This window comes from Ranitomeya imitator, chromosome 2 (genome assembly GCF_032444005.1).
Source record: "Ranitomeya imitator isolate aRanImi1 chromosome 2, aRanImi1.pri, whole genome shotgun sequence".
Classification (NCBI taxonomy): Eukaryota; Metazoa; Chordata; class Amphibia; order Anura; family Dendrobatidae; genus Ranitomeya; species Ranitomeya imitator.
Window position 1 is genome coordinate 334929424 of NC_091283.1, and position 15605 is coordinate 334945028.

At 42.9% G+C, this 15605-nt stretch overlaps 1 long non-coding RNA gene across 1 annotated transcript; it reads right to left on the reverse strand.

Moving 5' to 3' along the window:
• Window positions 1–2037: 2037 nt before the first annotated feature.
• Window positions 2038–2656, reverse strand: LOC138663637 (uncharacterized). The gene is made up of 3 exons (XR_011318220.1): window positions 2520–2656; window positions 2271–2430; window positions 2038–2167 (listed from the first exon to the last, which is right to left on the reverse strand). It is a non-coding gene; the product is annotated as an uncharacterized lncRNA (long non-coding RNA).
• Window positions 2657–15605: the final 12949 nt, after the last annotated feature.

A 15605-nucleotide genomic window follows, 5' to 3' on the forward strand; every position in this document is an offset into this window, starting at 1 on the left:
GGTCGCTGCCTGTATGGAGATACATACAATTTCCCACCAGCAAGACCGCTCCCAGGAACAAGTGAACCAGCCATGCCATATGTGTGTGTAGGTGATGAAGCCTTTCAACTGTCGCCGCACCTACTGAAACCATACAGCAGCTGTGAATTACACCGTACCAAGCGGGTATTTAATTACCGTCTTACCAGAGCAAGAAGAGTGGTAGAATGCTCTTTCGGTATATTGACGGCAAAGTGGAGAGTTCTGCTGACGGCAATAAAACTGGAAACAAAAACTGTAGACGATGTTGTCAAGGCATGTGTGGTGCTCCATAATTTTGTTATTTCAAAGGAGCCCGTTACCTTGGATGACGAACAATTGGAGACATCCTTGTGGGATTACCGCAGTGCCTCTGTTCGCTCCACCAGTTCTGTTAGGGCTCATCTCCACTTGTGAGGAAAACGGACGAGTGCAATCCGATAAAAAATCGGATTGCACTCGGACCAATGTTTTTCAATAGGTGACATTCCATTTGCGATTTTTTTCCCAGCCGAAATTGGACTGAGAAAAATCTGTGTCGGCTGAGAAAAAAATCGCAGCATGCTGCGTATTGCTGAGATTCTCGGACGAGACTCGCCAATGCAAGTCAATGGGTGCGAGAAAAAAAACGCATGGAATACGGACCATCCGTATTCCATCCGTTTTTTTACGGATACCTTACCATTCTGTGGCACAGAACACTGTAAATAGTCCTGTAAATGACTGTATAAAAATATTTGCAGAGAAAAAAAACGGATTGCATACGGATGTCATACGGATGTAAAAACGGATGATGCGATTAAAAATCGCATGACACTCGCATGACAATCGCACACGTTACATCAGTTTTTTCGGTCCGTAAATCGGACCGTTTTTTTCTCACACAAGTGGAGATGAGCCCTTACTATGATGAGGGACCAGTTTGCGGATTATTTTTTGTCACCTGTTGGGCGGATTCCATGGCAAGACATGATTGTGTGACATGTTTTTCATGGCTTTTGTTGTTTGTCAAAATTGTGTTTGTAGCAACAAAAAAAAAAAAAAAATCCACAAAGTGTGGTTTGCTTGGTAATATAAAACCATTTTGTTATACCTTTAAAACGTCTGGTGTTTCTTTTCACTTAACCTTTAATATTTACCTTAATGAATCAACACACACACAGTAGATTTTAAACCAGAAAGATTTTTATTTAAAACCTTCTTTTTTTTTTGTAATTTTCAAAAAACTTTTTTTTTCTTTTCAAAATATAATTTTGTTATAACATGTTAATTTTCAAATACAAAGGTTTACAGGTCTTGGTAGTGTCGGGTGGAGTAACTATGGGAGGAGGGGCTGGAATGTTGGACCACGTCGGTAGGTGGGATTGGGGAAACCCTACTTGTTTGGTCTGCAGTGGAAGGGGGGTGAAAAGCAGGAGGCTGACCAGAGGGGGGTTGTGTTGGGGTAGGTGGAAAACTTCCTGGGGAAGGAAAGCTGGGCAAGGAAGAAGAAAACACTGGGGAATACATTTGGGTTGTGGGCCGGGTTGGGTATTGGGACTGATGTTGATATTGGGACTGGCGGTGATATTGTGGGGCATGGTGTTGAAATTGGGACTGGGATGTGTGGGGGTAGATTGTGGTTCGTTGATGACATTGAGAAGAGCGTTATGGCAGCTATTCATTACCTGCATCTGCTGATCAAAAGAAAGCTTTTCCATGCTCCTGAGCATGGATTGAAAAAAAAGATTTGCTGGAGCTTGACTTACATCTAAATGCAGCCTATCCAAGCGACTGCTGATTTCATGGTGGTTTTCAATCATGCGTGATTGCACCATGCTGAAACCAGCAGTCACTTGTTCTCCCAAAATTTTAAAAGAATTTTGGAAGCCTGCATTTAGATGCAAGAACTCAGGAGAATAGCTCCTTTCCTGACCCCTCTGACGCTGCCGCCACGAACCTAACGGTGGTGTAGAGGTGGCAGGGTCAGAGGGGTGGGGTAAAGGGAACGCTATCTGTTGACCATCAGATGGTTGAGGTGGATGAAGTGGAGGGGACAGAGGGGTGAGAGGTGTGGGGCCTACCGACGTGGTCCCCGGTGGCAGACTCAGGAGGGATCGCTTCAGAGGGCGCAGAGGTAGATGCAGGCGCACGGTGGCTGGAGAAGGTGCTGTGAAAGAAAAAAAAAATGTAATATATTGATATGAAAAAGCCCAGACTGAAACAAAAGTTTTGTGATTAGACAGGTTCTTACTGGGATGTTGAATACTTACACTCTACTCAGCATGGTTTCCCTTAGGAAGGTGAGGTTAGGGGCATATCTATACCTCCTCTTCTTCCTTCCTGCTGAGCCACTCGGGGCCTGCATCTCCTGGTTAAATTCTCTCTTAAAACGATCCCTCAGTGACCGCCACTGCTTCCTAACCTTGCAACCTGTGAAGACAGGAATGAAGAAAAAAAAAAAAAGGTAAATACAAGACATTACATTCAGCTCTAAACATCACTGAAAACTGAATACTTACATAGTTTGCTCTGCTGCTGTGGAAGAAGGTCCTCCCACCTTGTAAAGATATTATGGCATACTTCCAACCAGAGCCGACGGGTGACACTGGTATCAGCATGCCTGCGGTCAGCCATGTTCCACAGCAGCTCCCGCTCGCGAACCTCCTCGATTAGGGCTTCTATATCAATGTCCGAATCTTCTGCGGGAGCACACTGTGAAGCCTGTGAGAAAAAAAAATAAAAAAATAAAAATTAGTAGACTGAAACAAAATAATTACCAATTGAAGCCCCCCAAAAAACCAACTCACTGATGGCCGACCGCGGCGTCGATTCCGCCGACTCTGGGAGCGCCTGGGAGAACCTTCATGCTGTGCTGGAAGTTCAGCAGCAGCAGGAGACTGAAATAAAGGATAAAAAAAATTAGCTTTAATGTATGTATATGTTTTCTGTGTTATGTTATATATGAAATTATGTTTTGTGTATGGTGCAGTGTGATGTGTGAAGCAAGTGTTTCACCACTACTTACACTTGGTTCCTCCTCCACTTGCATGTCTCCACCCGTCTCGGTCCCTTCTGACAGCTCCTCATCGGATTCTTATTCCTGTTTAAACATAATAAATGCATGTATTGAATAAAAATGATGTAAATTTAAAAAAAAAAAAAAAAATTTTACTTACCGATACCCGCTGTTGCTGTGGAGGAGGGCTGTCAGAAGAGGACATTGTGTGGCTGTGGTCCTGGTGGCTGTGGACCTGGTGGCTGTGTTTGCATGTTTTGGCGCTGCAGTGTGCTGCCCTATTTATTTAACTATATACGAGTTGGCGACTCTGGGTTCAGCACCTGTTCACACTCAGTCTATGTTTGGATGTGCAGATCAGGTTTTTTGAAATGTATTCTCTAGCCTTCTGATCGTGCACTCCCCGCCTCCTAGCTTCAGGTGTTTTAATTATAGTAGGTCCAATACCCCTCCACATAGAGAGAGAATTTGAGTCCAAGAAGAGGTTTCACATGTACCCATTCAGATGGAGACGTTTATTCTCAGTGAGGTAGGTCAAACGTAGGACCTCGTATAAGAGAGATGCCTTAACGTGGCTACGAGGTACACATAAAATTGGCCATTTTTGTGCGCTAAAAGCTCTCATTTTTCATATTTCTAGTGCAGTAATGCAGTTCAAATTTCGTTTTTTCAAGTTTGCATGTTTTGGCGCTGCAGTGTGCTGCCCTATTTATTTAACTATATACGAGTTGGCGACTCTGGGTTCAGCACCTGTTCACACGTATTGAAGCGCTGCATTGCGTCGTACGACGTGTCTCGACGCATCCGTCGCTCATAGACTTTCATTGTAGCAAAAGACGCATGCCGACGGATGCGCCGAGACACGTTTTATTGTCGGAGCCAAAAAACGTTACAATCTACGTTTTTCCAGACAACGTGTCGCCTCTTTTCGACGCATCCGTCGAAAGACGTATACCGACGAATGCAAATCCGTCGCAATGCGTCGCCAATACAAGTCTATGGGGAAAAAACGCATGCAGCAAAATATTTTGCTGCATGCGTTTTTTCGGCAAAACAACGCATTTTAACATATTGCAGTTAACGCTAGTGTGAAAGTAGCCTTAAGGTGTCCCGATAGTGTGGGGGCCATATTGCTTGTTAATGTATACAGCTTCATAATCCTGGTGCCTCGCGGATGTGGTTTTTCTGTGTTTTTATATTTGTGTAATCATTGGCATTTCCTTTAATAAAGCCATATTTTTAATAGTTCTTTGCCGTGTATGTTTTTCTTCTTTTTTGGTCCCTGTAATATTGCTTTGCTTTTACTTTCCTAAAGCAGTGGTTTCACTGCAATCGGCCACAGCGCACCCTGGTGGTTGATTTTATATATTTATATATATATCACTTTTGTGGGTGATAGTATATTGGTGAAATTTATGCACACCAATTTTGGGTATACTGTGTTATTTATCTGATCCCCCAGGAAGGCTTATCATCTCCGGTAATGGCGGCCTATGTGAAATCATCTCGGATTTTATAGACTTCTTCCTCAAACCACTGGTATTCACCCTACCGTCCTATATTCAGGACACCACGTCGGCTCTCCAGAGACTTAACAATCTGTCTCTGGATGACCACATGATTATGGTCACTGCCGACGTGGAGGCCCTATACACCTCCATTAGGCATACTGATGGCCTCAAGGCGGTTGAATGGTATTTACAAACCAGTGACTTGGATAGACCCATTATTCCTCTTATTCTCACCCTTCTGGAATTTGTCTTAACACACAACATCTTTACCTTCAATAGACACACCTACTTGCAGACTCAAGGCACCGCCATGGGGGCCTCATGTGCCCCCTCATATGCCAATCTTTTTCTGGGGGCTTGGGAAAGGGAAATTTTCCAAGGGGACACCATCCCTGAGATACAGTGGGTCCACGGGTGGATGAGATACATCGATGATGTGTGCTTCATTTGGGAGGGAACACCCCTGGACCTTCAAAATCTGATGTCCAAACTCAACAGTAACAATAGCAATATATTCCTGACCTATAAATCTGGTCGTGATTTAGAATTTCTGGATATAAAGATCAAAGTGTCCGATGGCATGGTATGCACTGACCTATACAGAAAACCTACGGCAACTAACTCTCTATTACATGCCAGCTCTTCGCACCTACCCACAATCATCAAAGGAATCCCAATAGGACAGTTCTTAAGAGCTAGACGCATTTGTTCCGAGAACTCTGATTTTAAAAAACAAGCAGTAGATCTTACGGATAGGTTCCTACAGCGGGGGTATAGTAAAAGAAATATTTGGAAAGGCTACAGAAGGGCTCAAAATACTCCCAGAGACTGTTTGTTATATTCTGAATATCAAAAACATCGGCGCACAGTCCCCTGGACACCTCGGCTTACTGGTTTATAGGTCGGTCTATACTTTACCATAGGTATTATGTCCCCTTGACTCATGTATGGAATCTCTCTTTTCCACCATTATATATGGGTGGTTTGTGGCCATTTAGCCTCATTATATATATTTTTTCTTTAAGGCTGTGAGTTACTGTTTTATATGGTTACCTTTAGATTCCCCATGAGCCGTTAGGCAGGACAGTATTATTATATACGTTTTGTATATCCTATGGGCATACTGACAGGCTGTATTTATTGCCTATATATAGAAATGTATACTCTGTATCCAGGTGGTCTGTGGTGGTGTAGTGTTTTTAACTGTTTTTATTGTTTTTGCCAATAAAGTGTTTTTGTATTTTGCCTACATATTGGGTGGTGTGCATTTCTATAGCAGTGTCTTTTCTCTTTTCTTGTGTGTTATATTCCACCCAAAAAAAGCCAAAAGAAACCGGAAGCCAGGTAAGATTCATCACAACATACAATAATCGCTGGAATGATCTTAAACTAATATTTAAGAAACATTGGAATATTCTTTTGACTGACCCTATTCTTCAAAAAATCCTCCCTTCTGGTTCATCTATGGTAGCAAGAAGAAGCAGGAATTTACGTGATTTGTTAGTACACAGTCACTATGACCCTATTCCCGAATTTAGGCAGAAGCCACTACAGCAGGGATTCTTCCCATGTGGGATTTGCAAAGCTTGCCTCAACATGAAAAGAGTGTTCTCTTTTACCAATGCCGAGGGATCTAGGACCCTGGAGATCCGCAAACACCTCACATGTTCCTCCCAAGGTGTCATATACCATGCTACATGCCCTTGCGGCTTAATATATATTGGTATGACTACTTGGGAAATCAAACTCCGGGTACGCGAACATGTCAGGGATATACAAAAAGCCAAAACCATCCAGGATCTTTCCCTTCTTAAGACCATACCACGTCATTTTAAAACCAGACACGACTGTAACCCCAAAGGACTACTTTTTAAGGCTATTGATCAGGTCGACTTGGGAACACGTGGTGGTGATTTGGCCAAGTCTTTAGCACAACTGGAAAGCAAGTGGATTTATCGACTTGGTACAATCACCCCACGTGGCCTCAACGAAAGTTTTGGATTTAATTCTTTCCTGTAACTACACTCTTATCTACATACTAAGGGACCGGTTTTTAGGTGTTTTTACTCATTTTTCTTGTTGATGTACTTTTTAACCTTCCTCTCTTACCCCTTCGCGGGGTATTTTTAACCTATTAGTATAAGTTTTGGTATATCGTATTAATTATGTTGTTCTTACCCTAGGCTTGTGTATATATATGTGGCGTTGCTCCTGATTCTTGTGCCTCTTTATCTTGGCCCTCCTTGCATCCTATCCTGGATCACGGCAGACGTCCTGTTCTAAAGGATTGGCCCTCGTCTACGCTTTTTGTGACGGAATCTGGACATCTGGTGTTTCCCTGCGTTTCCTGAAAGAGAATGGGTGGTTTACACTCTAACATATGGACTAAAAAATCATTCAGCTATATATATTCATTATTTATTAATTTTTTCTACCAACTTTTTTTCAGTATGGCCCATATTTTTGTAGGCATTAACCCTAAGTATATATATTGCCATCTGGGTCTCTGGGCAGACATCTTTGTTATTCCCATGTTATTTTTAAATTTTATATAGTCTTGTATTTGGTGTTGGGGATAGTTTTCCCCTTTTTATGTATTTATGTTTTATACATTTATTCATGTACCTGCACGTAAAATTGGCCTTTTTGTATTACAGCTATATCCTATACACTATAATACAGTTATATCCTATATACTCATACACTGGCCATTTGTATATTAGTCACTGTGACCATTATCTTGACACACCCTTATTTATTTTTGTCATATATCCCCCCTTCACTAGATATATTTTTTTCACACACACCCCTTGTCCCTGCCACATTCGTCACTACCAGCCTTTTTATATTCTGGCTATATATATATATATATCTAATATATAAAGCTGAATGTGTGTGTGTGTGTGTGTGTGTGTGTGTGTGTATGTCCGGGATTGGCATCTGCACCGTCGCAGCTACAGCCACAAAATTTTGCACAGTCACACGTCTGGACCCCGAGAGCGTCATAGGCTATGTTGTAAGGCGAAATTTTAACACCGCGCGTTCCAATTCATCAAACAATTTTGCCCCTATCTACATAATGGGGAAAAAAGTGAAAGGAAAAGTGTTGGAGGCGTCGAAGCTACAGTAACAAAATTTTGCACAGTCACACGTCTGGACCCCGAGAGCGTCATAGGCTATGTTGTGAGGTGAAATTTTAACCCCGCGCTTTCCAATTCACCAAACAATTTTGCCCCTATGTACATAATGGGAAAAAATGAAAGGAAAAATGTAGGAGGCAAATTGCCAGCTGCCAGATGTGAACAAGGGGGACTTAAAGAATGAGAGCGATGGCGCCAAAGAGTATATACCGTACAGTTGCTAAGGTGGGGCCCCGACATGGGATACTCACCACACACGGGGATATGAACACACACAAAATGCGCCACACACTACCATGTGCTTGAACACATATTACCCTCAGCACACATTTCACCACAAATACACCAACCTCGCCACATAAAAGTTGAAACACAAAAGTCGCCACTCAAAACTCGCCACGCGCAGAACTCGCCACATGCAAAAACTAGGCTCTTGCAAAACTCGCCACAAGTGCAAAACTCACCTCATGGAAAACTCGCCACACGCAAAACTTGCACACGCGGAAAAATTGCCACATGCACAAAAGTTGCAACACATGCAAAAGTTGCCTCACACAAAACTTGCACATACTCAAAAGGCACCACACATAAAACTCGCCACGCGCAAAACTCGCCATGCGCAAAACTTGCTGCACACAACTTGCTACACTAACCTGTCACATGCAACTCGACACACAAAAAGTTGCTACACGCATGTTGCCACACAAAACTCATCTCACAAAAGTCGCTACATGCATGTCGCCACACGCAACTCAACACACACAACTTGACAAACGAAACTCGCCCTAAAACACACACAAGTCTGGTATTATCCTTCAAAAATAAAAATCTGATTAATAAGCAGACAAACTACAACAAATGTACCATATAGGAAATACGGCAGCTGTCAGTCACATGACCTGTCTATTATGTGTATGTGTGAGCTAATATATACTGCCAGGGGGAGGGCTTCCTGTTGGCTGGGGATTTATCAGGCTGCCAATTTAGCTTACAAATACTGAGGTAAAAATACTGAGCAAATAACGTGTGAACGAGGTCTAATACAGGAGGAGATGACACACAGGTATATACTATATACAGGGGAGATGACACACAGATATATACTATATACAGGAGAGATGACACACAGGTATATACTATATAGAGGAGGAGATGACATACAGGTACATATATATATACAGGAGGAGATGACATACAGGTATATACTATATACAGGAGGAGATGACATACAGGTATATGCTATATATAGAAGATGACATGCAGGTATATACTATATACAGGAGGAGATGACACACAGATATATACTATATACAGGGGAGATGACACACAGGTATATACTATATACAGGAGGAGATGACATACAGGTATATGCTATATATATAGAAGATGACATGCAGGTATATACTATATACAGGAGGAGATGACACACAGATATATACTATATACAGGGGAGATGACACACAGGTATATACTATATACAGGAGGAGATGACATACAGGTATATACTATATATAGGAGATGACATTCAGGTATATACTATATATAGGGGAGATGACACACAGCAGGTATATACTATATACAGGGGAGATGACATACAGGTATATACTATATACAGGAGATGACATACAGATGTATACTATATATAAGGGAGATGACAAACATGTATATACTGAGGTAATGAGGTGAAAATGAGAGGTGTGAGGTGAAAATGACAAGGTGTGAGTGCAAAATGAGAGGAGTGAGGAAAAATAGTGGAGTGATCAGAAAATGACAGATGTGAGGTTGAAATGACAAGTGTTAGGGGGGAATGAGAGGAGTGAGGGAGAAAATGAGAGATGTGAGGGGGAAAATGAGAGGCGTGATGGGAAAATAAGAGAAGTGAGGTGCTATAACTAACCACAGATATTTACTATGCCCAGGCAATGCCGGGCTCTTCAGCTAGTATATATATATAATGTATATCCACACACTTTGTCCTTTAATCCCACCACTACACAGTGCCGTTCCACTTATGATTATTATCTATTTAAGTAGGCCTTTTTTTTTTCTCCCTTTCACCCCCCTTTCCCTCCCCCCCTCCCCACTATATACATTTTATTTTATTTTTGCCCCCGGTACCACGCTGTACTTGCTTACTTATTATGCCCCTTCTTATAGTTTATTCTCTGTTTTGCTCAGTGCTAATGGATATACTTATCCTGTGTCCCTCTGTATGTTTTCATTACAGTATGCATGTCCAGTTAGAATGACTCTTTTCCCCTTCTCTTCTATGTGCCTGGAAGCGGTACTGTGCACGCGCGGGGTCCGCGCTCCCCCTCTGACTCCCGAGAGGCGCCAGCTACGTGACCGCAGTGCATTCCACTGCGTGTCACGGTGCGCACGCTCGGGAGTCCCTTTGGCATGGTGGGACGGCCCTTGCTTGCGCGCGCAGCTATTACCCCTTTGGCACATTCGGATAACTCCTCCTCCGTCCTTCAGGATATTCCTTAGCCGCACTGCGCATGCGCGGGGTCCGTACCCCGCCCCTGACTTCCGAGAGGCGCTATCACGTGACCGTAGTGCGTTCCACTGCGTGTCACGGTGCGCAAGCTCGGAAGTCCCTTTGGTCTGGTGGGACGGCCGTTGGAAGCGCGCGCAATTGAAGCTGCCTAGGTTTTTTCCGGCTCATTCTGTGCAACCCCCATATACTATAAAAGCCCTTCACACCTCCCTAACCTTGTCCCTGCCCCATTGAAGAAGCTACGGCAAAACAGCGCTTGTCGGGCGCATGGGAACCGCATCTGCACCTTACCACCAGCGCTAGTTACCACCGCACTTGCTTGGCACTACAGGTAATTCATTCCCTGGCAATATATCCTTCTCCCTGCAACCCCTTGTTTACATTGGCACACTACTTTGGATGTACTCACCAGGACATTAGCGGGTTTTTTTCTCTTGCTTTGTGTTCCTGGACAGACATGTACTCACTTTGTGCTTGTTTATTAACCCTTCAATAGGATACTCTTTAGGTTGTTGGGGATTATACCTTGCCCTGTGTGGATATTTATTTTGCTTAGCGTAACTAGATCACTTTTTTTGTACCAGTATTACCATCATATTTTCATTGGGTTTATTTATTTTTCTTTAAACCCTTTATGGTATAGTGCAGATTCATTTCTCCAGTCTGGTGGTTTAACCCCCTCCCTTTCTCTTTTTTTCCCTCCCCATATTAAATGTTCTGTGTTATTTTAAACATATTGTTTCACTAAATTTTATTACTTTTTAAAAAATATACTCTTTCCTTCCTCACTTCTGTTTCTTTTGTGGTATCCCACAATTGAATATGTGACTTATTTAATTTTTGATGTGACTTACAGCCTTGTGTTTCAATAAGGACTATGGGAATAGTAAAGAATCCGCATCTGTTATTATGCTTAAACCTTTTTTCCTCCAAACACAAAGGATGCCCCCTTGTCCCTGTTTCAGGTCTATGATTAAAAAGATCATCAGAAAGGTCTTTGTACTGTCCCCTCATATATTTATACATTAAAATAAGATCACCCCTTAGTCTTCGTTTTTCCAAACTAAATAGCCCCAAGTGTAATAACCTATCTTGGTATCGCAGACCCCCCAGTCCTCTAATAACCTTGGTCGCTCTTCTCTGCACCCGCTCTAATTCAGCTATGTCTTTCTTATACACCGGAGACCAGAACTGTGCACAGTATTCTAAGTGTGGTCAAACTAGTGACTTGTATGGAAGTAAAATTATGTTCTCCTCATGAGCATCTATGCCTCTTTTAATGAATCCCATTATTTTATTTGCCTTTGTAGCAGCTGCCTGACACTGGCCACTGAATATGAGTTTGTCATCCACCCATACACCCAGGTGTTTTTCATTGACGGTTTTGCCCAGAGTTTTAGAATTAAGCACATAATTATACATCTTATTACTTCTACCCAAGTGCATGACCTTACATTTATCCCCATTAAAGCTCATTTGCCATTTATCAGCCCAAGCTTCTGATTTACATAAATCATCCTGAAATATAAAATTGTCCTCCTCTGTATTGATTACCCTGCAGAGTTTAGTGTCATCTGCAAATATTGAAATTCTACTCTGAATGCCCCCTACAAGGTCATTAATAAATATGTTAAAAAGAAGAGGGCCCAATACTGACCCCTGTGGTACCCCACTGCTAACCGCTACCCTGTCCGAGTGTGCTCCATTAATAACCACCCTTTGTTTCCTATCCCTGAGCCAGCTCTCAACCCACTTACACATATTTTCCCCTATCCCCATTATTCTCATTTTATGTATCAACCTTTTGTGTGGCACCGTATTAAAAGTTTTTAAAAAGTCCATATACACTACATCCACTGGGCTCCCTTGGTCCAATCCGGAACTTACCTCTTCATAGAAACTGATCAAATTAGTCTGACATGAATGGTCCCTAGTAAACCCGTGCTGATTCTGGGTCATGAGGTTATTCCTCTTCAGATACTCCAGTATAGCATCCCTTAGAATGCCCTCCAGTATTTTACCCACAGTAGAGGTTAAGTTTACTGGCCTATAATTTCCGAATTCAGTTTTTGTCCCCTTTTTGAATATTGGCACCACATTTGCTATACGCCAGTCCTATGGTACAGACCCTGTTATTATGGAGTCTTTAAAGATTAAAAATAATGGTCTATCAATGACTGTACTTAATTCCTGCAGTACTCGAGGGTGTATGCCATCCGGGCCCTGAGAATTGTCAATTTTAGTGATTTTTAGACGCCGCCGCACTTCCTGTTGGGTTAAGCAGGTGACATTTAATTGAGAATTTTTATCACTAGTCATTTTGTCTGCCATGGGATTTTCTTGTGTAAATACTGATGAAAAAAAGTCATTTAGCATATTGGCTTTTTCCTCATCCTCATCCACCATTTCACCCAGACTATTTTTAAGGGGGCCAACACTATCATTTTTTAGTTTCTTACTATTTATGTAGTTAAAGAATATTTTAGGATTATTTTTACTCTCTCTGGCAATGAGTCTCTCTGTCTCAATATTTGCTGCCTTGATTTGCTTTTTACAGAATTTATTTAAATTTTTGTATTTATTTAATGCCTCCTCACTACCTACTTCCTTTAATTCTCTAAATGCTTTCTTTTTGTCACTAATTGCGCCCCTTACAGCTCTATTTAGCCATATTGGTTTCCTCCTATTTCTAGTATGTTTATTCCCATACGGTATATACTGTGCACAGGTCCTATCCAGGATGCTACTAAACGTCTCCCATTTTCTTTGTGTATTTTTGTGTCTCAGGATATCGTCCAAGTTAATTGCACCAAGATCCTCTCTCATCCGTTGGAATTTTGCTCTCCTGAAGTTTAGTGTCCTTGTAACCCCTCTATTACACATCTAAAGGATACATGAAAACTTATTATTTTGTGATCGCTATTTCCCAAGTGACCCCCAACCCTTATATTTGCTATGCGGTCTGGCCTGTTGGTTAATATTAGGTCTAGCAGTGCCCCCCTTCTTGTTGTGTCCTGAACCAGTTGTGAAAGGTAATTGTCTCTCATAGTTGTCAAAAACCGATTACCTTTGTTGGAACTGCAGGTTTCTGTTCCCAAATCTATTTCAGGGTAGTTGAAGTCCCCCATAATAATGACTTCCCCTTGAGTCGCAGCTTCATCTATTTGCTTTATGAGGATATTCTCCATTGCTTCCATTATTTTTGGAGATTTATAACAAACCCCTATCAGTAATTTATTATTTTTCCCCCTCACCTTATCTCCACCCACAGGGATTCTACATTTTCATTAGATTCACCTATATTATCACGCAGGATGGGTTTTAAGGATGATTTTACATATAGACACACCCCTCCCCCTCGCTTATCTGTACGGTCATTTCTGAACAGGCTATAGCCCTGCAAGTTAACAGCCCAGTCATGGCTCTCATCCAGCCATGTTTCAGATATCCCCACCATGTCATAATTATGCTCCAACAACATTAGTTCTAATTCGTCCATTTTGTTGGCGAGGCTTCTGGCATTAGTATACATGCATTTGATGTTCCTCTCTGTACCTCTATTTCTTAAATTATTAACTGTTCTAACCCCACCTCCCATGCCACCGCCACCCCCAACTTCCTTATTTGTGCCCAGGTCTCTATCTGCACTATCTTCCCCTTCTATAAAATGAATACCCTCCCCCCCAATTCCTAGTTTAAACACTCCTCCAGCCTTCTAGCCATTTTCTCCCCCAGCACAGCTGCACCTTCCCCATTGAAATGCAGCCCGTCCCTAGCGTAGAGCCTGTAGCCAACTGAGAAGTCGGCCCAGTTCTGCAGGAACCCAAACCCCTCCTTCCTACACCAATTCTTGAGCCACTTATTAACCTCCCTAATCTCCCGTTGCCTCTCTGGCGTGGCTCGTGGTACAGGCAGTATTTCGGAAAATACCACGTTGGAGGTCCTTGCTTTCAGCTTGCGGCCTAATTCCCTGAAATCATCTTTAAGGACCTTCCACCTACCTCTAACTTTGTCATTTGTGCCAATGTGCACCATGACCGCTGGGTCCTCCCCAGCCCCTCCCAGTAATCTGTCCACCCGATCAGCGATGTGTCGGACTCAAGCGCCAGGTAGGCAGCACACTGTTCGATCCCTGTCTTTGTGACAGATTGCCCTATCTGTTCCCCTAATAATTGAGTTGCCCACTACCAGCACCTGTCTGGCCTGCCCTGCTCTCCTATTTCCCTCCTTACTGGAGCAGTCACTCCTCTGGCTTTCAGAGGACATGCCTAGCTGCAGCAGTGCTATCCCTGTACTGGCACCCCCCTCATCTGCCAACTTAGCAAACTTATTGGGGTGTTCCAGATCAGGACTAGCCTCCCTGGCACTCTTCCCTCTACCCCGCTTCCTGTCACCCAGCTTGCTACTTCACCATCCTGCAGCTCCATCCTACCATCCCCCACCTCATCTATCCCATTGAGCGTCTGCTCAGTGAGCAGAAAACTCCTCTCCATATTGTCTATGGATCTCAGTGTTGCCAGCTGCACATTTAGATTCAGAATCTGGGTTTCCAAATGCACAACGTGCTCACATCTCGCACAGCAGTATGCACCCTCGACCGGCTGCTCAAGGACTGCATACATGTGGCAAGATGTGCACTGGATGGCATTAACAATAGTGGAGCATATTTCCTAATGGGGATTGCACCAGACAGAAAAGTTAAATAAAAAAAAAATAAATAAATACAAAGTATTAATAAAAAACAGACAGCAATTCAGTAATTCCTCCCTTGGAAACTCCCTGAATCCAAAGTCACTGAATCACAAGTCACACTTACCGCCGTTCACACTTTTTTTTTTTTTCTCTAGTTCCCTTAACAGCAATCCACCTTGCTGTTCAAATGCACTTCCAAACCTAGATCCTTACAGCAGACCGTTATCTGCATCCAGACCACCCCTGCAACCATGATGGGCAAGTGATTGGCAGCCGATAACTTAATCACCGGGCCCCATTCAGGCCGCATCACCTCGGTAAATGTCGTTGGAAGTATGCTTCAGGCATCGAGGTTACCTGTGAGCCAGTATCGACCAGACAGCATACAGCCTGACCATCCATCTCAGCCCAGACGAGAGGACACATGGAAAAGAGATTTGTGGGACTTCTCGTACTCCTTCTTGACTGTTCAGGCTCAGGCCGGCGTCCCCCAGGCTCAGAACCTCATAGTTTAATGGATGGCGTTGTAGAGACCTACACCGACGTGCAAAGCCCCAAGCTACAGTATATGTCCAGTTTCTCCACAGTTGTAACATGTGGGGGGCCCTTCTCTCCGAACCGGCTCGCTTCTGCTCACAGGCGAACTAGAGATAACTATGGGCTTCTTTTTTGAATCAACCAACTCTTTATGTATATGCTGAATCTCCATTCACAATTCTTCCACCCATTGGGGTGCAGTGGCCATT